Raw genomic sequence first — 25,909 nt, forward strand, 5'->3', positions numbered from 1 at the left:
TTATGACCACAGAGACACATAAATGACAAAAAGAGGTACGAAATTAGGAATCTGCTAGCTGTGCCGCCTAAAAAATTGGGTTTTCGGAATGCTGAAAAAAGTCCTTCCTTTGGTGATCAATTTTGGACAATTCTTGTTTTCTTTCTCTGTTTGTTTGTACCTTAAATCTTTTGTGTTGTATTGCTTGTTTGTTTTATAACTGTTTCCTATCAGACACAATTATTGTGTTTCTTTATCTTTTCGTACTTAAACCAGTTTTTGGGTGGTTTAGTGGTAAATAGACTTTTTAATAAAACATTCTAAAGTAACAGCACACATGATAACTACTGGGTGATGATTCATAATCAATTTATTTTGGTCCTTATTTACATTTTTAGTTGGTTGTCCTTGAAGATTTGAGTTCAAACTTAAATTTTAAGACCCAAGGTTGCTCAAATGCATATGAATACTTATAAAAATCATATCATTTTTTTAAGTAAAATTAGATTGTTATTTTGAAAATATATATTTTTAATCATATTTAATATATGTTTGTTTATAAAATGAAAACAACCAAGTGGTTTTTTTTAACTCGACCAGTTATGTCGATAGAAACGATTTGGATTTTTGAATTGAGTTTGTTTACTTTTTCCTTTCTCTACTATCTACAATAGAATAAACACATATACTACACGCTACACACGTTCATATAGCATCTTAGATCAATGTAGTTCTTCTCTGAAAAAAGTTTCATATTTCCCCTAGCCATAGATTAACCACACATGTAATAGCATGTAGGAGGTCTTTGGCTATAGCTGAACATTTTCCACAAAGTGCATCTAAAATGTATTGAGCCCTCAACCCATCTCTCCCACACGAAGTTCTTTTAGGGAATGATTTAATGCCCCCAAGGACATTGTCAATATCCACCATAAGGGAAGGTACTAAACATATGATACTCGACATGGATGGTGGTGGCTTGTGTGGATGCTTATCCTCCAATGCCTTCGTGGTAGCATCCTTGTATGGAGCAACCCTCGAGGAACATACTACTTTCACTGCTACCGTGAAATGGCCATCTGCCACCTTACGATAGGGGTGGCAAATCGGGCCATCGTGTCGTGTTTTTGTTTGACACGACACGACACGACACAACAAGGTTTTATGTAGCACGAACACGACACAACACGAACCTATCTTACTAATAAGAAAGTGGCTGCTAGTTGTAGCGCCCCTTTATAAAAATAATATTCTTCTGCGAGACTCCATCCAACCAAATCTTTCGTGTTTTTTTAACTAACACGAAAACGAACCGATTAAAAAACGACAAACACGACACGCCAAATATAACATAATGAAAAAATTAGTTTATTTAATTAATATTTAATCATACATAACACGAAAAACACGACAAACACGGAAAACACGACAAATAAATATTAAATCGTGTCAATTTCGTGTCGAATTTTAAACACGAACACGACACGACACGACACGACATCGTGTTTTTTACACTTAACACGAACACGAATTCGAATTTCAGTTTCGTCCCAATTTCATTTCGTTTCGTGTCAACAATTGCCACCCCTACCTTACGAAGACATTGTCTGACGTTGGGTGTCGCCTCATGTTCTATTCTCCTGAATATACTCTTTTTTTTTTGCCTGGTTGCTCCAGCCTTGCGTTGTCAACCAAGTTTTTAACAAGCTTGGCTATACCATCTTTTGTACCCCAAGTAGCTAATGCGCTTAATATGTTATGATGTTGCAAGGACTTCTTGTTCCCATACTTGCATTCTTGACTATTCTTGGGCCTGAACACCTGAAGAGTACATCTAGGAAGAATTAACAATGTAACCCACGCTTCAACGGATCCGGGATGAGCAACCACGTTGGAAAGGCCTGCTTTTAAAGCCTGCGAGAAAGCCATACGACAATTAAGAGGGATGCTTTTGACTGTGGTGATAGGTAGCTTAAACACAAGATCAAGGAGCTGAGTATCCAACACTAACCCCTCATTGAGGTCGGCCTCCGGTTAATTGGGTGACGACTTTTGAATACCAACAATATGTCCGCTCATGTCATCAACATTGCCATTAAATTTAACAAGACCATTTGAGTGGCGACACGAGTGACTTAGGGCACGTAGACTCATACAATCCCTACATATCCATTGACCAAACTCTTTCAATGTTGCTACCACTGACATAAACAGTCCCAAGTCGAAAGAAATATCCTTTCGCAATACAACTATACGCTCATCCGTAGGGAGGTGCAAGCTCTTGATATAAGAAATCATACGAGAAATCCCCTTACCACCTACTTCACCGTTCAGGCAGCAATGAAACCCCCGAAAGGACACGACCAAGTTCCGCTCGCATATGTATGAGAAGACGCTATAAACACACAAATAAATCTTATAAGCCTCAAGAGGTGGTTTGAAATGAGAAGCAGAAATCCAAAGTAAAATGTGACACTCCAACAAAATGTTGAAGTGCACAATGTAAAACCACACCAGGAAGAGACTCTACATCTTCTTGAGTCCTAAAATGGATTCAACACTTAAAAAAACTCATTTAGACATCACATTTTATCGAACACCTAATGGGCAGAAAAAAAAGAGTTTTGATTTGCACCAATGAGGCTTGAGAATTTAACCAATCTTCAAGCTTGATGATAGAAATATTGATTATCTAAATGAATGAAAAACTGAGAGCAGTTCCAATCCCAGATTAAAAAACCCCTTCAACAAACATGCCCAAAAAAGTGTATATTTTTACTCATTGACATTGTTAGAAATAATTAATATGAAAACATGATATATTAAGAATAAAACATATTTTTGATGAGTTGTTAATCTTCAAAGAAGAGAATGAGAAAGAGAAGCTTACTTCTTTCATTGATTGATTTTTTTTAACTATTAATTGTATTTAATTATCATCGTACAATAAGTGAGATGACAAATGGGCAACAAACTGCACTGCTAAGCCTTTTTGTATGTTAAAACTAATTCTTTTAAAAACTACATCCATAAATCTAGGGGATATAATATTGTTATGTATGATCCGTTGTACTCTATTAAGAAAATTTACCATATCCGACGTGAGGAAACCAAATATATCAAATGCAAATTGTATGAACACATGTTGATTTTCTTCACCCCTAAATAAGTTCATAGATTACTCTTACTTGGCAGAAACTCCGTCGAACCTAAATAAGTAAAAAAGAAAGCTCCTAACCATATCATGTCGGTACTTGAATCTTGGAAGCTCTTTACATTGAGATCATTTATTTTGTTGAGTATACTTTTTTTATTGGAAAAATTGACCATCTATCAATATTTCTTTTCTGACTATAAATTACTTGTGAAAATTCTATCGGTACTAGTTGTTTGTACATGATTTGGTTGATCAAAAATAGTGTTTTTTCTCCCATGAGTTTAAGATGTTATTGTTTATTAAAACCATACTTTTTAAACATCAAGTAAATATCAATTTAGGTATATTTGGGTTATACTAATTATCATTTGGTCAATAATAATAAAAAAAAGAGTAGAAGTATACTCGACTGTTTTGACCTTTTTACTGCATAAAAAACTGATTTTTTTAATAACAATCATTATTTATTATTATTACCATATTTAATATATCAATGTTTGTTTTGTGTGAAGTCTTTTATCTTCATTTCTTTCCAAATCTTTTCAGATCCATGTGAAAAGTTTAAGAAAAAGTTAACAAAGTGTTTATCTCCGATTCCTTGCTTTCCTTTTTGTATCTGGGAAGGGCATAATGGGTAAATTGGACTTTTACAACGAATCTCCTGGTTTTGGTTTTCAATAGTAACCAGGTTTTTAATAAGTTGTTACCGAAACTCACTGCACATCAAACTGTTAACTATACTTGTACATCAGGCATTAATAGTTGTACTTTTCTAGATCGGAAAATCACCGAGCCTCCATAATTGGCGGAGGTGTGGCCGGAATTATTTTATGTGATTCGAAATTCTATTAGACGTAAGAAGACAAGAGTCCACCACAATCACATGATACCACAGGGGCAATCTTGTCCCTTTCCTAAACCCACTTGCTGTATCAATTTTGACACCCTGTGAAACAACCTAACGCATCCATTTTCTCCCATTTTTACTAATAAATAAATAAACTTCAACACATTATTTTCATATTTCAACAACGTTTCTTTATGATTTAATAACCTTAAAAAACATTTATTGGTGTTTGTATGTATGTTTTCACACTGATAATTTAGAGACTAGCAAGTCTCAAAAGTGCTTCTATTTTTATTATCTGATTCTTTATGTCAAGTAATGATCTTCTTCATATTAAATGCTATAGAATTTATTATCTTGTTTTATTATTTAATGTTATATGAATCACTTTAAAAAAAATATATCTAAAGTTCCTAAACACGACTAACTTTTAAGTTGAAAATTTAGGAAGGTTAGTAGCATAATTTCTCGGCGGTGGTTGGATGGGGTCTAGTCTGTTGCCCATTTTCTCTCTAGAACCATGAGATGCTAAACAACATACAAATTATTCTAAAGTGAAATATATTTTATTAAGAAAACTTGAAATGTAGAATCTTTTTATTTATATTACATGAAAATGGCAATATTTATATGGAATCCAATAGTTTTGAATTAACGACAATTACTGGTGGATCAGTTAATGATGGCATAGAATATACTATAAACCAAGTTTGACTGTGACAAATATACCCCAAAGATTATTTATAAAATACTTTAAGAGTTGTAACTTGTAAGCATCTTAATCTTGATACCTTTGGGGCAATTTTCACACCCGTTCGATTTTTAACTAAGTTCACGTAATGAATAACATATGCTGATTAAAGGAAATTAAGTAATCTGACCATATTTTAGGTTGTTTTTATAATTTTTTTTAAATAACCATTCTCTCCGGAATGAGAATTCCAGAGCACACCAAAACAAGTCAAACCCACTATTGTAGCCCACTGCTATATATATGGAACCCACACCCAAAATCCTGAATAAGCATTCCGGAAACTGAAATTCCGAACTTGTTGCTACCGAAATTTCGAACACTGATTTTAAGCCTATCTACCATGGATTCCACAAACTATGTGAGTTCAACTGTTTAACTTACCTACATTTTAGTTTAAAAACGAATTTCTCTATTCTGAAATGTGTAAAACAATTCTTGAATACGAGAAACAAATCCGAAATAACTTAATTCTCTTAGTTATATCTAGTTTTAACTATATAATAACCATATAAGACCTTAAAATGTGTTAGTACCGCTCCTTGAAAAGGAAATAAGTCTAGATTACCAATTACAAGTGACTCTTGTATGGTACTAACACTCCGGAATACGAAAATCAATTCCGGAATGTTAGTCCGAAATGGTAATGTGTGTCTGAAATTTGTGTCCACGAGTCTGAAATATGTGTGTCTAGAATCTATGTCTTGGAATGTGTGCAGTGTTTTTGAATGATTGATTTGACGTCCAAAATGTCAGTCTGAAATGTGTGCATTAGATTGTGTAACCTTTGTAACATCCCAAAAATATTAAGTAATTTTTATTTTATTTTAAATCAACCATTCATTTCAAAACCATCAAAGTATATCAATGAAGAAAATAGTATTTAGAGTACAATCCAAAATCATAAAATGCAGAACACTTGTGGATGTTATGTGATCATGCCAGACACTTCCCCTTTGAACTAGAAGTACCTAAAAAACATTTTAAACATAACAGTAAGCACAAAACTTAGTGATTTTTCTCCAAAATACCACATACTATACATACAGTTGCCATAGGCTACCCCCATGGTCTTTTCCCTGAAATGTCATGGGTTGCCCCCATGGTCTAACATCCAAGTGTCATGGGCTACCCCCATGCTCTTTCCTTGAAATGTCTTGGGCTGCCCCCATGGTCTAACATCCAACTGTCATGGGCTACCCTCATGGTATTTCATGCAAATGTCATGGGCTACCCCCATGGTCTTTCATATAAATGCCATGGGCTACTCCTATGGTCTTCCATGCAAGTATCACAAAGAGAACTAGCACCCTACATAGTATAGTGAGAAGACTCACCTTAATTCGATGATAAGCAATCACCCACTTGAGTTGCTGCTACAAATGATCCTCACAATGAACATATCCAACACCACCCTAATTAATAATTAAGGTAATATACTCCTTCCTTACGCCCTGCGTACTGAGTTTCCATAGAAAATGATAGGGGCAAAACCCATTACGCGCTGCGTACTTAGGGGTTACGCCCTACATAACCCTCTGTTGTCCAAACCCATTTTTTAAGCTCTTAATACATAAAGACTAAACATCCAACTCATAGATCTTAATCTTGGGAAGGTATTAACTGATAAAGTCGTCAACTTTAAGCTTTTGCATGGCTTAATAAAGCCCAAAACCAAACCCTAGGCCCATAACACTCTTTAATAACCTCAAACTCTTGCATGAGTGAGAAGTAATAACAAAGACTTCATTTTTATGACTCGTGATCCTCAGAAACAACATAAAACGACAAACTTGAGCTCTGGAGTCTCTTTTACTCACAAGAACCAAAACCATAAGACCAAAAGCTTGCAAATCAAGGCTCTAACTTAGATCTAATCATACAACCATAAAGATGAGAGCTTTATACCTCCAGAAGCTTGCAAAGGTGATGAAAGTTTTGGATCTTCAGGTTCCAAGCCCACCAATCCTTAATGATGAACTTCTCATTCTTCCATAAGGCACCAAGAACACTCTAAAGGTCCAAAACAATCTCTCAAGGATTAGGGTTTCAAAATGGCCGTTTGAGGAGAGTGGAGGTTGGTTATGAAGAGACCTTAAGGGACTTAAGGTGTTTAAATAGGGGCTTAACCGTAAAATTTAGTGTTTTGTGTCAGCTTGAGTACGCCCTGCGTACACACCATATACGCCCGACATTCTACATGAGGTCCACGTCACTCATTAATGACATATGCCCAATGTTTTAAAAACTGGTTTGAACCGGTTGGACCGGGAACCGGGAGAGAGAGCGGTTCAACTATCACCGGTTTTACATTGATTTCTGAACTGGATTGAACCGGCCGGTTTTTAGAAAAAACCGATTGAACCGGTCAAATAAACCGGTTGAACCGAATAAAAACACATGAAAAAAAAACTATTTACATCATAAACTTTGGTGATTTTTTTCAAATCTATTTAGTTTTATCTAAACAAAAACATATGGTAAATGTCATAGATTCTTTTGATGTGTTTGTATTCATCAAAAAGTATATTCGTTTCGGTATTATACTTTTTTTTTGACGTATATGGATTGATGTAAAACACTAAAACTTATGGTTAAGTGTTATTTTAATGTATTTGGATTCATCTACAACTTATTTTTATGTATATTTTTAATGTTTGAACTTGTAAACATCAAATTAATAATTTTTATATGTATGTGTAGGAAAATAGAAAAAAAACATGAAAAATATAGAAATTGGTTCACCCGGCGGCCGAACCGGTTAAACCGGTTGAATCGGGAACCGGTCACCATACCAGTTCAACTAAAAAACCGTTTTTTAAAACATTGCATATGCCCCACGTACACTTCAAGTACACCATGCGTAAGGACCAAATTTGCAATGAGATTAATTATTAAGCTCTGAGTGAAAAGTACCTGAGAACCGGGTGTTACAACTCTCCCCCACTTGAATCAAATTTTTTCCTCGCAGTCCGTCACTGCAAATAACTCTGGGTAATGCTCCTTCATCTTCTCCTCATGATCCCATGTCCATTCTGAACTCTTCCGGTGTTGCCATTTCACCTTCACTAAACCCACCTCCATGTTTTACAGAGTCTTTATCTTCCTATCGAGGATCACAACCGGTCTCTCTATGTAGTTCAGACACTCGTCCACCCAAATATCCTCCAATGACACCATTGCGGAGTCATCAACGAAGCACTTCCGCAACTAATAAATGTGAAAAGAGTTGTGAATCTGTCTGAGCTCCTCGGGTAGCTCCAAACAGTATGCAACCTTTCCCACCTGGGCAATAACCCTGAAATGACCAATATATTTGGGCCCAACTTACCTCACTTCCCGAACCAAATGATACATTTCCAAGGTGAAACCTTTAGGATTACCATATCTCCGACCTGAAACTCTAAATCCGATCGACGCCTATCAGCATACCTCTTCTGTCGGCTTTGCGCGGTCTGCAATCTCCTGCACGCCTGTTGTATCAACTCGGTAGTCCGGAGCACCACCTCCGTGCTACCCATGACTCACTGACCGACCTTACCCCAACAAGTAGGGTCTGACACTACCTCCCGTAGAGCATCTCAAAAGGAGGTCGATCAATACTGGCGTGGTAGATGTTTTGTAAGAGAACTCAGCCAATGGAAGATACATATCCCAACTACCGCCAAAATCCTGCACACATGACCGAAGCATATCCTCCAAAGTCTGAATAGTTCGCTCACTCTATCCATCGGTTTGCAGATGAAAATTCATGTTGAAGTGCAGTTGAGTACCCAACTCCTCAAGTAATCTCTTCCAGAATCTAGAAGTAAAGCGTATATCCCAATCCGAAACCACTAATACAGGAACCCTATGTCGAGCCACAACCTCCTGGATATAAACATCTGCCAATTTCTCTACAGAGATGCTCTACTGAATAGGAATAAAATGCACACTCTGGATTAGTCGATCCACGATAACCCAAATTGAATCCACCCCTCGTGTAGTCCGTGGTAGCTTCATGATAAACTCCATCGTGATCTCTTCCCATTGGGAACACCCAACGGCTTCATCTTTCCATAAGATCGTTGATGCTCGGCCTTGACTTTCCTGCAAGTCAAGCACCTCTCCACATATCAGGCTACATCCCGCTTCATGCAAGGCAACCAAAAATTAAGCTGGAGGTCTCTATACATCTTTGTCGCTGTGACATCCCCATTTTCATGGCCAGAAAAGACCGATTTTGTTTATGCTTTGTTTAAAAATCAGAGTAACATTTTAAATAAAAGTGTTGCGGAATTTGTCCCAAAAAAATATGATAAAGATTTATCAAAAGCATTTCCAAAGAAATACGTTTCATTAAAAGACTTGGGATGTCATGTTCGTTACAGATCAAAAGCATAAACAGTATAATATAAGTCTTACTACATTATTTTATATCTACAGGCCTATATCCGTAATCCCTCATCCAAAACATCACATCTATGCTCATGCGCCACTACCTGTAATACAAGAAACTGAGTGGGTTAGGCTTGGGATTCTGGTGAGCACATAGGGTTTTCAACCCACAATAAATAAGTTATTTATTTTCATCAATCAACAATAACCCGATTACCCGTTCCCGTTATCCTTACTTTACACCCCTAAACACCTATCATAAGGGACTTAGCCTAAGGATCATCATCGGGATGGACACTATTACTAAGGGGATTCCTCAATAATAAATTTCCTAAAGGTAACCATGTGGGGGATGGAGTACACCGGTGAACACATCGTTCACAAACACCTACAGGTTGCGAGCCTGCTAGCGTTCCACTGGACTATCTAGAAGAGTCCGTGGTCGTCATCCATACTCCGCTAGATGACATAATCAACAACATCAACATCGAGACCTCTCATCATTTTATCACACATCACCTATTACACCTACCCATGTTTTACCCCAACATTTTCGTAGATATAAAATACATATACAGTTTAAATCATTGAAAACATGTATAAAAACGTTCATCCAGCATAGATAGCAAGTATTCAAATAATATGCACACATAGCACGCAATTTATATAAAATACTTCATATCTATGTGTAAGCTGAAAGTAACTATGCACTCACCTGATAAGGTGATGACTCGGTACTCGGACAACACTTTGTTACTGTTAAAACAATTTCCCTCGGACAAAACCTAGTATCATTACCACTAGAGTTTAGTCTAACGTTAACCGCGACTAATTAATAGTCTATATATTATTACTATTATATAAGCGTTAAGAAACACTCTTATATAACTCATAATAATAGCCCAAATACTCATTATAAGTTCCTAATAATGTTACTATATTAAAACATAAGTTATACTAAAGATAGGGTAGGTATAGCCCACTTACAGCGGGTTTCCTTGGAAATCGGGCTCTGCCGGAGCAGAGTTTCTGAGCCGAAGGCTCTTCCTTTTGGAGCCGTCAGGCGCTCTGGGGCTTCCGCCTCGTGCTAGGGGGTTCCCTACGTTTTTTTTTTTTTTTTTTGGGGGGGGGGGGGTTCGGGAGGTTTAGAGAGTGTTTCTAGAGAGAGAAAGAAGGGGTGAAGGTGTGAGGTTGAGGGTTTCCCAGGAACCTCTATTTATAGTGCTCCTGGAGCGTCACCACGTCATGGTGGCTCTCACCACATCGTGGTGTTGCGTAGGCTCCAAGGTTTCGCCTGGTGCTGACACGTGGCGACGCACACGGGGTGGAAATCAGCCGGTTTTCAAAAATTCATAACTTTCGCATACGAACTCCGTTTTCGACGTTATTTTTTTTCAACGCGTAGGTAAAATCAATATCTACAACTTTCATTTAGACTTCATCGGCTAATTCTCGACCGATCTTAAATTTAACAGTAGGAGGCGTTTAGACTGTTAAGTGACCGCGAAGAATTCGTAACTCCTTCATACGGACTCCGTTTTCATATGTCTTTTTACCGTTGAGTTCCTATTAATGAGATCTTAAACTCTCATTTACGTCGCGTAAGCCAAAAACCGCTTGAACTAAAATTCGAGTTTCGGGCCGTGCACTGCTAAGTCGAATCTTAGAAAAATCATAACTTCCTCATACGAAGTCAGATTTGGGCGTTCTTTTTATGGATGTTCTCGGTTTAACATATTCTATAACTTTGGTTTAGATTAATAAGGCCAAAAAGTCTTCTATCGTAGATTCACTATTTTACGTCTCCTGGTGCCGTGCCGGTTCCGTCGCGAAACTTCGACGGGTCATAACTTCTTCGTTATAACTCAGATTTCGGCGCTCTTTATATCCCCAGAATCCTTGTTTCGACCACTACAAATTTATTTAAAGATATCGGTCTTATCTCACACTTTAATTTTGACGCTTATTATCATTCTTCATTTATTATTCATTTTATTATTCATTTTATTATTCATTTATAAATAAGTAATAAGCATATAAATTCATATAATTCACATAATACTCAAATATTTCATCTTTATTACTTCCAAAAGAGTTACAATAGTTGACCTAGACTATTACATCATATAAAATGATTAGCCCCGAAACCCGGGCGTTACAGTCGCACCCTGATGAATAGAAAACTTCGACTTGTGTGCCTCATCCATCAAAATATTGCACATACCCCTGAAATATGGAACCTAAACTCTATGGTGAAGGGTCAATAATCTATCATAATCAAAAGAGGCCACCTGAACCACTATGCACTCCTTCTTCCGATGTTCCTTTTTCATAGCCTTAACCCGAGCCTCTCGGATCTGCTCCAGCAGCGGGGTAATCATTTTCATCCTCAAACATAAATCCTTGATAGGAGTACCAGCCATCTTGTAGCTAAGATCATCGACCACCACATTGGCCTTCCTATTGTGATAAAGGATCTCACAATCTTAATCCTTCACCATGTCGAGCTACCTGCATTGCCTTATATTTTGATTTGGATGATCCATCAAGAACCTCAAACTCTTGTGGTCCGTGTAAATGATACAACGAACCCCATAAAAATAAAACGCCAAATCTTGAGAGCAAAAACCACTGACCCCAACTCTAAATCATGATTAGGATAATTCGCCTCATGAGGCTTCAACTGCCTCAAAGCATAAGCTATCACATGACCCCTCTGCATCAACACCACACCTAATCCCAAAATCTATGCATCATAATATACTATGAAATCATCCATAACCTCTCGAAGAGTCAAAATAGAAGCTTCACATAAATTCTACCTTAAAGTCTCAAATGTCGCCTGTTGCTCAGGCACCCAACAAAAAGTGACAGTCTTTTTCGTCAGCTTGGTGAATGGAACTGCAATCATGGAGATGTTCTCGATGAACCTCCGATAATACCCTGCTAACCTAACTCTGAATCTTAGATGAAGACCTCGACACCTCCCACCGCATCATGAACTTGATCTTGGTTGGGTCGAACAATATACCTTTCTGATTGACAAAGTGTCCCAAGAACTACACCTCATGCAACCAAAACTCGCACTTGGAGAATTTGGCATAAAGCCTTTCCCTCCTCAGAGTCTCCAAAAGCTCTCACACGTAATCATCATATTGATCCTTGGTCTTAGAATATACTAAGATATCATTAATGAAAACAATCGCTGACTGGTTTAGCATCGGCCTGCAAACCCTATTCATGAGGTCCATGAACGGTGTTGGCGCATTGGTGAGCCCAAAAGGCATCACTACGAACTCTTAACTACCATAACGAGTTCTGAAAGCCGTCTTCTGAAAATCCTGATAAGATAAAATCTCTAAGATCGTTTAGATCTTTTACAGGTTAATTAAAGAAGAACAAACAATTATATTAAACGAAACAATGAACACAAGATGGAATCAAGATAATGCTGAATGATTCAAATGTAGTCATGCCTTAGCAGATATCGATTAAGAACGTCCACTGTAGAGGCAAGCTAGGGTTTACAATACAATAAAGAGAATTATTTAATCGTTACTTACAATGATGCATGCATGCATCTTAAATACTAAAACCCTAGAATAAAACAAAGCACGATTGGACAGGCCCAAACCGGTTACAAAACTGGGCTAACCAAACCGAGCCCAAGACGCAACATTCAGAACTCAACACATCCTCATCCCTAAAACTCATCTGATGATAGCCTGAATGCAGGTCAATCTTGGGGAACCAATACGCACTCAGTAATTGGTCGAATAAATCATCAATCCTCAGAAGCGGAAAACGGTTCTTCACCGTCAACTTGTTCAACTCCCGGTAGTCGATGTATATCCTATGGGAACCGTCTTTATTCTTCAAAAGTAGTATCAACGCTCCCTAGGGTGAACTACTCGGCCTGATAAACCCATTGTCTAACAGATCCCGAAGATGGGTAGAAAACTCCTACATCTCCGGTGGTGCTAACCGATCAGGTGCCTTGGCTATCAGAGCCACACCTGGAACCAGATCAATATGGAACTCAACCTGTCTCTCCGTAGGCACTCCAGGAAATTCCTACGGAAACACATCTGGGTAATCTAGAACGATAGGCACATCATCAACCGTCTTCTTCCCCCTATTCTAGTATCCATAGAGCACGAACCCAGAACAACCCTACTATAGATATCTCTTAGTTCTCGTGTTTGAACATAGAGATGGTCCATGTTGGGCACCCTCTCCATGAATAACTAGTTCTCCCCCACTTGGGGTTAAAACCCGAACTAACTGGTTCCCGTAATCAATCATCTTCTCATTGGGGCTTAGCCAATTCATACCCACGATTACCTTGCTCTAGCGCAAAGGTATAGGAACCAAATCAATCGGGTACCGCTCATGCAATAACTCCAATACTAGGGGTGTTTGTTTGGATGGATCGGTTTGATCCGATCCAATCAAGTAAATCCAAATTGATTTCGGTTTTCAAAACATGGATCCGAATTGTCCAAATTAAATTCAAATCCGATCCGATCCGATCCAATTACAATTCGGTTGCATCGGTTTTTATAATTCGGTTTTCAAAACCGAAACATTTTAAAACAACATATAATTATAAAATTACCCAACTTTACACAAGAAGCAAAAACAAATATTTTGTTTTGATTTGAAATTTATAAACAACTAATAAGAAGATATATTATAGTTAAATATTTTATAGATACAAAACTTTTGAGAGAAAATGCATATTAATGTTTTTGTATTGAGTGAAACGTTTTGAACCTATTTGAAAAAATAATTACAAAATAAATAAATAACTATAGATATATATTATAAATAGATAAATATAAATGTTTATTCGTTTTTTTGGACTACTCGTTCTTATTTTATGAACCAAAACCAATCTGAAATCCAAAATAATAATTCGGTTTTTTTGAAAACCAATCAAAAAATCTGAATATCCGAACCAAATAGTCCAATCCAAATTGTCCAATTGGATAATTCGATTTTATCCGAATAGTGAACAACCCTATCCAATACACAACCCTGATGAACCCTCGATACTCGCAATGGATGATCGTTGGAGATCTCCACCTCTAACGGGTAATTAAGCTCCCTTGGAGCATCACCGAATCTCTTGTTGAACGCAAGACATACGAAAGATTGGGTGGTGCTCGAATCGGAAAGTACTAAAGTTGGAACACCGTTCACTAGGAACATCCTTAAATAACATCATAAATATAATAATCATAAACATCAAAGCAATAAATGAAACAAGGAGAAGATTCATACCAGTAACCACATTTGGTGCTGCACGAGCCTCCTCGGTTGTCAATTAAAAAGCTTGACTCCTCACAACTGGCGCCTTCACCTTGCTCTAGTGACCATTAGTGATCCTCAAAGTCGCTAGAGCAGGGGTTGTAACCTCTCGTCCTTCCAACCCCGGGCAATCAACTTTCTCATGGCTTGTCTAATTGCAATGGAAGAAAATCAGACCTGATCCATGAGTGCAATCCTTGCTAAAATGACCGGTCTTGCAGCACTTGTAACAGCCAGAACCACCCGCCTTACAAACTTCATCGTGCGTCTTGTCGCACTTGCCACAATGGCCTCGACCCTACTAGCCTCTCGAACGCGAATCAACAACCTTGGGCTTTTTCGCTGATACCTCTGACACCTGAGCCGAAACCTGAATCGAATTACTCTTCCTCATAGTATCCAAATCAATCTCCCGTTCCCGGGCCCTCGCTATCATGTACTCCAAGGTCTTGTAGTTGTACATGCTCACAAACTCCCGAATCTCATCCTTCAGCATGTCATGATACCTCGCCTTCTTCATCTCCTCGTTCGTTACATATTATGGAACAAACAAATTCCTCTCACAGAACATGGCGGTGATCTCCGCCACAGTCTTAGTAGCTTGGAGAAGGTCTGGAAACTCCCTCGCCAACTGTTGAACCTCGATCACTGGCGCAAAATCAACCCTGAATCTCATCACAAAATCCTACCATGACATGGTCTCAAGATCCTTGCCTCCCAAGGATTGCTCTACCTCCTCTCACCAATCATGCTCTCTGTCCTTCAAAAGGCGGGATGCGAATCTGACCTTCGACCCCTCGGGGAAAAAGCTAGTCTGGAATGTGTTCCCGATGTCCGCCAACCACTGTCTGCTAGCAATGGGGTCCTTCCCAAAGAACTCAGGATCCCCACATGCACGAAACTCTCAAAAAGTCAGAGATCGTGCACCCACCATAGCCACCATCTCAATACAGAATGCGCCCAGATGCTCATCCAACAACTCAATAATACCCTCCTTGATCGTACCAAAGATCATAGGAGCCTAATCCATAATACTGTGAGTGATCTCCGTCGAAATGAACTCTCGCATCTGCTCGTCCAAGGGTCCGACTCCAGAACCCGAACCTGATCCCTCACCATGATCGAACCACCTCGAGTGACCACTATACTAAAAATAAACAATACAGCCATTAGAAAACACTCGAAGAATTTCCACACTTAGTGAGTTCCTTAGTATCCTCTTGACTTCCCTTGTATCGAGTATGGATCTTGTGCTTTCAGTAGTACGAGCCCAATACTACCTTCCACACCTATCTGTACTTTCCTCAAGGATCATGCTAATTCCCCTAAGTTACTTCCATACTACAAATAACTCGACAATCCTTCTAACAACGTATCCGACATGCTATCATACTTCCTAGGTACTCCTAGGATCCTATTCACACCTATCTCTTGTTGGATTAGGTGTCTAAGCCCATAACTATAATTGGTATGTACTTGAATTGATAGCAACACAGTCCTTTTGGGTTGCCCTCAAACCTAGCAACCAGACAAGGAAATTATGAAAGGAGAGATATTAATTTATTATAAGATTAATAAATTAATATAAATGAATTTATTAATATGTTAAAAGATTAATATATTAATGAGAAATCATTTTGTTTAATTAATTGTTAGCCAGAAATTAATTAGAATTAATTTTGGGGTTAAAAGAATTGATTATAAGGTGCAGGGACTAGTTTGCAATTATCTAATAGTTGAGTGGAAGGCTCTAGAACTCCCTTGGATAAGGGTGGACGAAATCTTTAGGGGAAACCCTAATAATTTCGTCCATAGGGGCTTGGATAAGGCCCTTGGGTTTGCTTAGGCCCTAAGCAAAGGATAACTAGGGTTTTCCCTAAACCCTAGATCCCTCAGCTATATAAGGAGCCCCCCAGTTCATGTTTTGGTCACTCTTTTCTTTTGAAGAAACCCTAAGGGCCAAAATTTTGCATACTCCCTCTCCCCTCTCTCCTCTACTTTCCTTCTTGCTAGTTTGGGTGTGATTCCACTAGAGGCATTACACTTGTGGTGCTAAGCTTCCAAGAAGATCAAGATCAAGATCAAGGGAATTATCAATTGTTTACTATAACAATTGAAAGGTATGTAATTACTAAACCCTAGGTTGTAAATTTCGATTATAGCCTCTCTCCTCTAGGGTTCTTGTTTTGCATTCAAAGTTGTATGTTCAATAGATAAAACATAGATCCAAAGTAGGTTGCATGTGAACTTAGGAATTGTTTTCTAGTTTATTTGTTTTACCTAAAACCCATCAGTGGTATCAGAGCCATTGTTTGTTTTAAATTGAATTGTTATAATTGTTGAATTGCAAATTAGGGTTTATAGCTATTAAACCCTAAAGGCCATTTTTTTTGATTTTTTAGGGTTGTGGATCAAAGGGTTTTTGAAAACCCTAGCCTCCAAAGAACCCTAATCGAAATTAGGGTTAGGGTTTTGAAAACCCTAGCCTCCTCCCTTGAAAATTTCGAAATATGCTATATAGATTAGGGTTTCTTTGTTTTGGTTAATAGTTGCCTTATTGGATAATTGAGAAAAATAAGGAAATTATCCTATCCCCATATTTTCGAAATCTAGAAGGGATATGGATTTGGATTAAATTAATTGTTTAATTTAATTAGATAATCCTTACAAGATTTAATAAATTAATTAAAAGTTAATTAATAGATAAATATTAAATCTAATTAATTGGTTTATTTAAATTTAAAATTTAATAGTTTAAATTTCGAAATTTTTTTAATATAAACCCTTGAGGTTTTAAAATGTTATTAAAACACACCTTATATATATATATATATATATATATATATATATATTATAATTAAAAGTTAAATATTATATGTGTATAAGAATATGGTCAGTCAAATCGCTAGTATGCCTCATTCACGAAGCTAGTCTATAAGGGAGGTATAAGGAAACTGCCTATAAAATGGTAGTTGAATGGGTGTCCACTTTCATCCACTGCTTCCTTGATTAGTGGAGGGTCGTTAGCAGAACGGATTTGATAGGACAACTACTTCCCATTAAAAGTATAATGCTATTAAAGAAAGTACTAGAACACTATTTTTCAAAATCCCAACTCTAGTTACTTTAGGAAAAATGTGAAAAGTATGCTAATCCATGAAATTGCACATTATGTTTTATTGGTCGTTAGTGGAGCGTGTGTGGTTAACCGGCACACTAAAAGGCACTAATAAAGACTAGTAATGGGTATCTTATAATTATCATGTTGATGGAGTGTGTGTGGTTTACCGGCACATCAATAGTTAATGATAAAGACAATAAGGTTACCAAGCACATTTGCATGGTTATTCACATCTAGTTTGTGATCCTCGGTATCCCAGTCACAAATAGTAGAGCATAATCCGAGATTAAAACATGCCATTAAATAGTTTTAATGTATCTCAAAAGAATTAGGAATTTCACTTCGTCTTTTTTGTCTAATGGTGGAATTGGTGAATCGTCATTCACCTACCTTTATGAGATTTGAACTTGGATCTCAGCATCCCATTTCTAAGTTGTAAATCGTCATAGTTGGGTCCTAACCTTGATATGATATCTTTGGGTTATAATATTGAGGTGTCTTGGAATCTAACTAAAACTATCTTTCTTTTTAGATGTCTACTCCTGGAAACACTTCTGCTTCATCATCCTCCAGCCACAACTTCTCTCTACTAAACATCTGATCCAAAGTTGTTATGGATGGCTCCAACTATAACGATTGGATGCGTAACATCAAGATGGCGCTTAGATTCGAGGACAAAGAGTATGTCCTTGAAAATGAGCTCAAAGAACTTGATGAGTCAAAAGCCACTCCCGAAGAGTATGCTGGCTACAAGAAACACTATGATGATGCTACCAAAGTGGCATGCATCATGGTTGCAACCATGTCCCCAGAATTGCAGAGGTACTATGAGGACTACTGGCCTTTTGAGACGAACAAGGACCTTATGGAAAAGTACCATAAGCGAGCTCGTCAAGAAAAGTTTGAGGTAGTCAAGTCACTCATGGCTTGCAAGATGAAAGAGGGGGAATCAGTTGTATCTCATGTGCAAAGAATGCAACGCTACATAGAGCGTTTGGTCAAGCTCAACATTCACTTCGATGAGGAATTGGCCATTGACATGGAGTTTGCCTGATTGTTATGGTCAGTTTATCTTAACTTACCATTTGAACAACACTGAGCAGACTTTGGCCCAATTGCACAACTTGCTGCAGACAGCTGAGGCAGGGATGAAGGGTAAAAGTATACCCTCCACACCTGCAAGTGCCCCTGTCTTGGCCATTGGACAGGGAAAGGGGAAGAAGAGGAAAGGTCCTCCCAAGCAAAACTGGAAGAGCAAGGCTCAAGCTGTGTCATCTAGTAATGGCCCGAAGGCTAAGCCTATCCACTCCCCATGTTTCTGATCCAAAAGATGCCATTTGCTTTTACTGCAATTAGAAGGGGCATTGGAAGAGATCTTGCCCACAATATTTGCAAGATATCAAGGATGGCAAAGTGAAGCCATCCTCGGCAGGTATTTACACTATTTCTGCTAATAACTCATTATCTTCTCGTTCATGGGTCCTTGATACAGGATGTGGATTTCATATCTGTTCTGATTTGCAGGGGCTAAGGGAAAGTGAGGAGATAAAGCATGGGAGAATAAACTTGATCATGGGGAACAGAAAGTCTTCACCAGTTACCAAGATCGGAGTTTATCAACTTTTGCTCAGTAATGATGTTAGATTAGATTTAATAAATTGTTGCTATTCTTCTGAGATGACGAGAAACATTATTTCATTTCATGCATTGTTCAGACAAGGTTTTAAATATTCTTTTAATGATTTGAATGGTTCAATTCCTGTTTATAAGAATGGTGTTTTTGTGTTTGAAGCTTTACCTTGTGATGGTGTGTATGAAACAGTGACTTGTGTTGATAGCTTAGGAAATAGTGTACTTAATATTGACTTGTCTAATAGTGTAGACAAGGCATGCTTGTGGCATTGTCGTCTTGGACACATTAACAAGAAACGCATAGCCCAACTCCAAAAGGATGGAGTGTTGGAATCATTTGACCTAAAATTAGATGATATGTGTGAATCATGTCTTTTGGGAAAGATGACAAAATCACCATTCACAGAGTCTGGTGAAAGAGGTGAAGGCCTGTTGGATCTCATACACACAAATGTGTGTGGGCCCTTCAGATCAACCACAAGGGATGCTAATTGATTCTATGTGACTTTCACTAATGATTATAGCAGATATGGTTACATCTACTTGATCAAACATAAGTCAGAAACCTTTGAAAAGTTCAAAGAGTTTAAGCATGAAGTCGAAAATCAATTGGGCAGAAAGATCAAGATACTTAGATCCGATAGAGGCGGGGAGTATCTTAGTACCGAGTTCAATGACTATCTGAAAGAATGTGGGATAGTCTCACAATTGACTCCTCCTAGGGCACCACAGTTAAATGGTGTAGCTAAGAGGCGTAATCGAACCTTGTTAGACATGGTTCGTTCTATGATGAGTCGTGCCTCGCTTCCTATTCACTTCTGGGGGTATGCCTTAGAGACAGCCGCCCACATCCTCAATCTTGTCCCTACAAAGAAGGTTGCCAAAACACCTCACGAAATATGGACAGGGAAAGTTCCCTCGTTAGCACATATTAAAGTCTGGGGTTGTGAAGCTTTCATAAGACGAGAGACTCACGACAAGCTAGCAGCTAGAAGTGAGAAATGTGTTTTCATTGGTTACCCAAAGCAGTCTTTTGGATATTTGTTCTACAGACCTAGTGAAAACGTGGTGTTTGTAGCTCGAAGAGGAGTCTTTCTAGAAAGAGAGCTCATATTCAAAGAGGACAGTGGGAGTACCATTGACCTTGAAGAGATTCAAGAGTCAACTAATGAAGGAACCTTATATGACACTAGCACTCAACCAGAGGAAACAGTTCCTGTTAAACCGGTTGATAAATCATTACCTCTTCGAAGATCCACTAGGGTGAGTGTGCCACCTGAGTTGTATGGTTTTCATATTACTTCAGATGGTGACACGTTCATAAGTGACAGAACACTGGTAAACTTAGATGAACCAGTCACTTATAAGGAAGCAATGGCAGGCCCAGAGTCTTCCAAGTGGAAAGAGGCAATGGACAGCGAGATTAAGTCCATGTATGACAACCAAGTTTGGAATTTGGTTGATAGTGCACCAGGTCGGAAGACAGTTGGGTGCAAATGGATCTTCAAGAAGAAGACAGACATGGATGGGAATGTGCATACGTTCAAGGCTCGACTGGTTGCAAAAGGTTTCACTCAAACCCCAGGGGTTGACTATGATGATACTTTTTCGCCGGTGGCTAAGATTAAATCTATTAGGATATTGCTCGCCATAGCTGCCTTTCATGACTATGAAATCTGGCAGATGGATGTCAAGACTGCCTTCCTTAACGGGAAGTTGGCTGAGGATGTTTACATGAGTCAGCCAGAGGGTTTTGTTGATGCAAAGTTTCCCAATAGAGTATGCAAGCTTGAGAAATCCATTTATGGATTGAAACAAGCATCTCGCAGCTGGAATCTTTGCTTCCATGAGAAAGTCAAAGAGTTTGGTTTCTCTAGAAGTGAAGATGAGTTTTGTGTGTATATCAAGGCTAGTGGGAGTATAGTAACTTTTCTGGTGTTATATGTCGATGACATATTACTCATTGGTAACGATGTTCCAACCTTGAATGAAGTTAAGTCTTGGCTTGGAAAGTGTTTTGCCATGAAAGACCTAGGAGAAGCCGCCTATATTCTTGGGATTAGAATATTGAGAGATAGAAAGAAGAGACTAATTGGACTTAGTCGAAGCACATACTTGGATAAGGTACTAAAGAGGTTTAGTATGGAAAATTCCAAGAAGGGAGAGCTACCTATCCAGAGCAATACCAAATTGAGTAAGACTCAATGCCCGAGTACAGATGAGGAAATAGATGACATGAGTCGTGTACCTTATGCTTCCGCTGTCGGATCGATCATGTACGCTATGACATGTACTCGCCCTGACGTGGCATTTGCTTTGAGCATGGTCAGTCGCTATCAGGGAAACCCAGGTAGAGCTCATTGGATAGCCGTGAAGAATATACTCAAGTATTTGCGAAGAACAAAGGACTGGGTCCTTGTACTTGGTGGCAATGATACTTTGAGAGTAGATGGTTACAGTGATGCCAACTTTCAGACGGATAGAGATAACTTCCGTTCTCAGTCAGGCTGGGTATTCTTATTAAATGGAGGAGCAGTTACTTGGAAGAGTTCCAAGCAAGATACGGTGGCTGATTCTACTTGTGAATCAGAGTACATAGCAGCAAGTGAAGCGTCGAAAGAAGCAGCTTGGTTGAGGAACTTCATCGGGGATCTCGGAGTTGTTCCAACCATCCAGGAGCCTATGGAACTGTTCTGCGATGTGTTCAATTAGAAGTCCTACATCATCACAAATCAGGAATCAGGAAACATAGATTCTGGACAAAGAGGTTGATTGCATTCCATGTCTTTTGTCTAGGGATATCTAGCAGAACGAAGGATTATATGATCACTTATCTTAGGACACGTAACTGACTGGGTCAGAGTTCGGCAGCAGCTTTTTGGAAGCTACAATTTGCTGGTCAAATTTAGAAGGCATACTAGCAATTATAGTTACAGACTTATCCAAGTGGGAGATTGTTGGATTAGGTGTCTAAGCCCATAACTATAATTGGTATGTACTTGAATTGATAGCAGCACAGTCCTTTTGGGTTGCCCTCAAACCTAGCAACCAGACAAGGAAATTATGAAATGAGAGATATTAATTTATTATAAGATTAATAAATTAATATAAATGAATTTATTAATATGTTAAAAGATTAATATATTAATGAGAAATCATTTTGTTTAATTAATTGTTATCCATAAATTAATTAGAATTAATTTTGGGGTTAAAAGAATTGATTATAAGGTGCAGGGACTAGTTTGCAATTATCTAATAGTTGAGTGGAAGGCTCTAGAACCCCCTTGGATAAGGGTGGACGAAATCTTTAGGGGAAACCCTAATAATTTCATCCATAGGGGCTTGGATAAGGCCCTTGCTTAGGCCCTAAGCAAAGGATAACTAGGGTTTTCCCTAAACCCTAGATCCCTCAGCTATATAAGGAGCCACCCGGTTCATGTTTTGGTCACTCTTTTCTTTTGAAGAAACCCTAAGGGCCAAAATTTTGCATACTCCCTCTCCCCTCTCTCCTCTACTTTCCTTCTTGCTAGTTTGGGTGTGATTCCATTAGAGGAATTACACTTGTGGTGCTAAGCTTCCAAGAAGATCAAGATCAAGATCAAGGGAATTATCAATTGTTTACTATAACAATTGAAAGGTATGTAATTACTAAACCCTAGGTTGTAAATTTCGATTATAGCCTCTCTCCTCTAGGGTTCTTGTTTTGCATTCAAAGTTGTATGTTCAATAGATAAAACATAGATCCAAAGTAGGTTGCATGTGAACTTAGGAATTGTTTTCTAGTTTATTTGTTTTACCTAAAACCCATCATCTCTTCCATCAGCTGTGATGTGTTTTAAACTAACTAGTTCTAACTTACTTTTTATTTATGAATTTGACACACAAAAGGCAGTGGACCTATTAATTGGTAATATGAATTAGCAAGTAGGGTATCGAACTCAGGGAACAGAAATTAATCTAACTACTAGAATTATCTAAAACAATTAGTAAAATAGATGGGTTTTCTCTAGTTTTGCAAGACTAGAACTTTAACTAAAACTTAATTAAACAACAAACAACTAAAAACACGTAAAAACCAACTAAATTCAATGATCAAAAGGGTTTCTGTTTAGGTTCAACTCATTTACTCCTATGGTTAATTTTTATGATAGTGTAATGGATTAATTGTTATTTGGCTACCGAGTAAGGTGATTAGATTCACATTCGTTATTAACAATCCTTAGAAAATAAATTAGTTTAAGCAGTGATCAAGTGATTAAACTAATAAATTCCCTAGTTTAATTATTCAGGTTAAATAAGACTTGTAATTAGCTAATTAAATTGGTGATTCAATTAACCTGTTGATGATGGTGTATCACACAAGCTCACACATTAATTTACTCATTCTCTAGTTAATCCTAGTTTCATATTCACTATTCCTAGGCATATAGCAATGTGTTCACATAAATCATATGAGATAAGCATTTAAGAGATGTTCATGCAGCTTAATTACTTAGCAATTAACAGAAAATAGTTATGGTTAATGCATAAGGGTCTTTAACAAGCTTAATATAACAAGATTCACCACATAACAATTAATCAAAATAGTTAATTAATCCATAAGAGCAAACTTGTCTACCCTAAACAGAAACTAACGAAGTTAGTTCATAATTACAGTTGATAAAAACCTAAAAACGAATTCAAACAAGCTAGACATAGTTCTATTCAAAGGTAAAGTGGAAAATTAAATCTAAGTTGCCTTATCCTTCTTAGAATTGAGGATTAGGGTTTTTCTCACGTTCTTCAGGTCTCTAGCAGTCTCCTTAGTCGCCAAGTAAGCTTCCCAAAAGCCAGAGAGAGAGAGAGTCAATTCGAGTTTGTTGCTTCTATTAATAGATTTCTCGAAACAAGGGCTACTCGTCGAGTCCCCTTGAAGAATTCGTATGCGGCAAGGACTTTACGTATTGCTTCATAAATCTTCATATGTACTCGTCGAGTAGACGTCCCTACTTGCCGAGTAGCTTCAAGATTTAACATTTTTCTTCTTTCTTCACTTCCCGAGCTTTTGTTTGTATCTTCTACTTCCTTTTACCTCCGAGCTTCTCTTTTGAACTGAAAATACAATTTTAACACTGTTAAGCACCTTTTGTCCATAATATGTAAATAATTAGCTAATAAATAATGAAAATCCATACTAAATATATATCTAAATATGCACATATCAAGTTGCAGAGGAAATTCCCACTAATATCCATTAACTACCATACAAATATAATTACATGCAATGGGGACTAGAGAATTCTTCGACCGCAAGGTATCACACTAGAACGGTTGGACTCAGACAAGAGTTGCACCATAGAGTTAAACCTAACCTTCTAAAATTATCTAATTGTTGTAACATGTAACCTAGCATATTCGCATGATAGTTAATCGATACTAGTGGAGGTTTCTAAAAGTAGAATGCAAGCAACATTCGAGCATCGAGCTCTAACCATTGCAGTGCCTAATCAGGCCACTATATCATATTGTCAGTAATCCATTCTAGCATGCAATTCTAGAGGCTCATACACTAGGCATACAAAGGCATATCTCTAACATTCCATCATACAATCCTGAGTAGATCCTTAGCCTATTCTAGCATGTTATACACATATACACATACTAAAAACAGATAAATATGTATGAGTATTTTGGGAAATACTTACTTGAGCTCGGCCGATTGCACGCATCACATCTCTTGTTTTATAAAAACCTTTGGAAAATCTTTTCTTTTTACCAATTCCTCAGTTTGAGTTCAGACACACCTGTGAATGTGCCCGAATCCTTCAAACTAATGCTCTGATACCAACATGTAACATACCAAAAATACTAAGTAAAATTTTTTGTTTTTAAATCAATCAAAACCATCAAACATTTATTTAAAAACCATCAAATTATAACAATGTATAAAGTAGTTATAAGAGTACAATCTAAAATCATAAAATGCAGAACACCGGTGGATGATGTGCGATAATGCCAGGCCCTCCCCTTCTAACCAGAAGTACCTGAAAAACATTTTAAACATAATCGTAAGCACAAAGCTTGGTTAGTTTTTCCCCAAAGTAACACATACCATACATAGAGTTGCCATGGGCAACACTCATAGCCTTTTCCCTAAAATACCATGGGTTGCCCCCATGGTCTAACATCCAGGTACCATAGGCTATCCCTATAGTCTTTCCTTGAAATTCCATGGGTTGCACCACGGTTTAAGATCCAAGTGTCATGGGCTACCCCTATGGTCTTTCATGAAAATACCATGGGCTACCCCTATGGTCTTTCATACAAATGCCACAGGCTACCCCCGGGGTTTTCCATCTAAGTATCATAAAGACAACTAGCACCCTACATAGTATAATGAGAAGACTCACCTTAATCCGATGATAAACAATCACCCACTCGAGTTGTTGCTACAAAGTCTCCTCACATTGAACATATCCAAAATCAAACCTAATTGAAAATTAGGGTAATACCCATAAGCAAAGGTCCATTTCATATTCTCTCTCACTAGGGTAAAAGTCCATTTTTCCCTTTCCAAGCTAGACCCACCCAAACATGGCCCAAGGCCCAAAAATGGCCCAAGTACACTTCTGGGAGCACACCATGCATACTCCTTCCGTACGCCCTGCGTATTGAGTTTCCATAGAAAATGATAAGGGCCAAACCTGTTATGCGTTGCGTACTTAAGGGTTACGCCCTACGTAACCCTCTGTT

The sequence above is a fragment of the Lactuca sativa genome, chromosome 5 (genome assembly GCF_002870075.4).
Source record: "Lactuca sativa cultivar Salinas chromosome 5, Lsat_Salinas_v11, whole genome shotgun sequence".
Classification (NCBI taxonomy): Eukaryota; Viridiplantae; Streptophyta; class Magnoliopsida; order Asterales; family Asteraceae; genus Lactuca; species Lactuca sativa.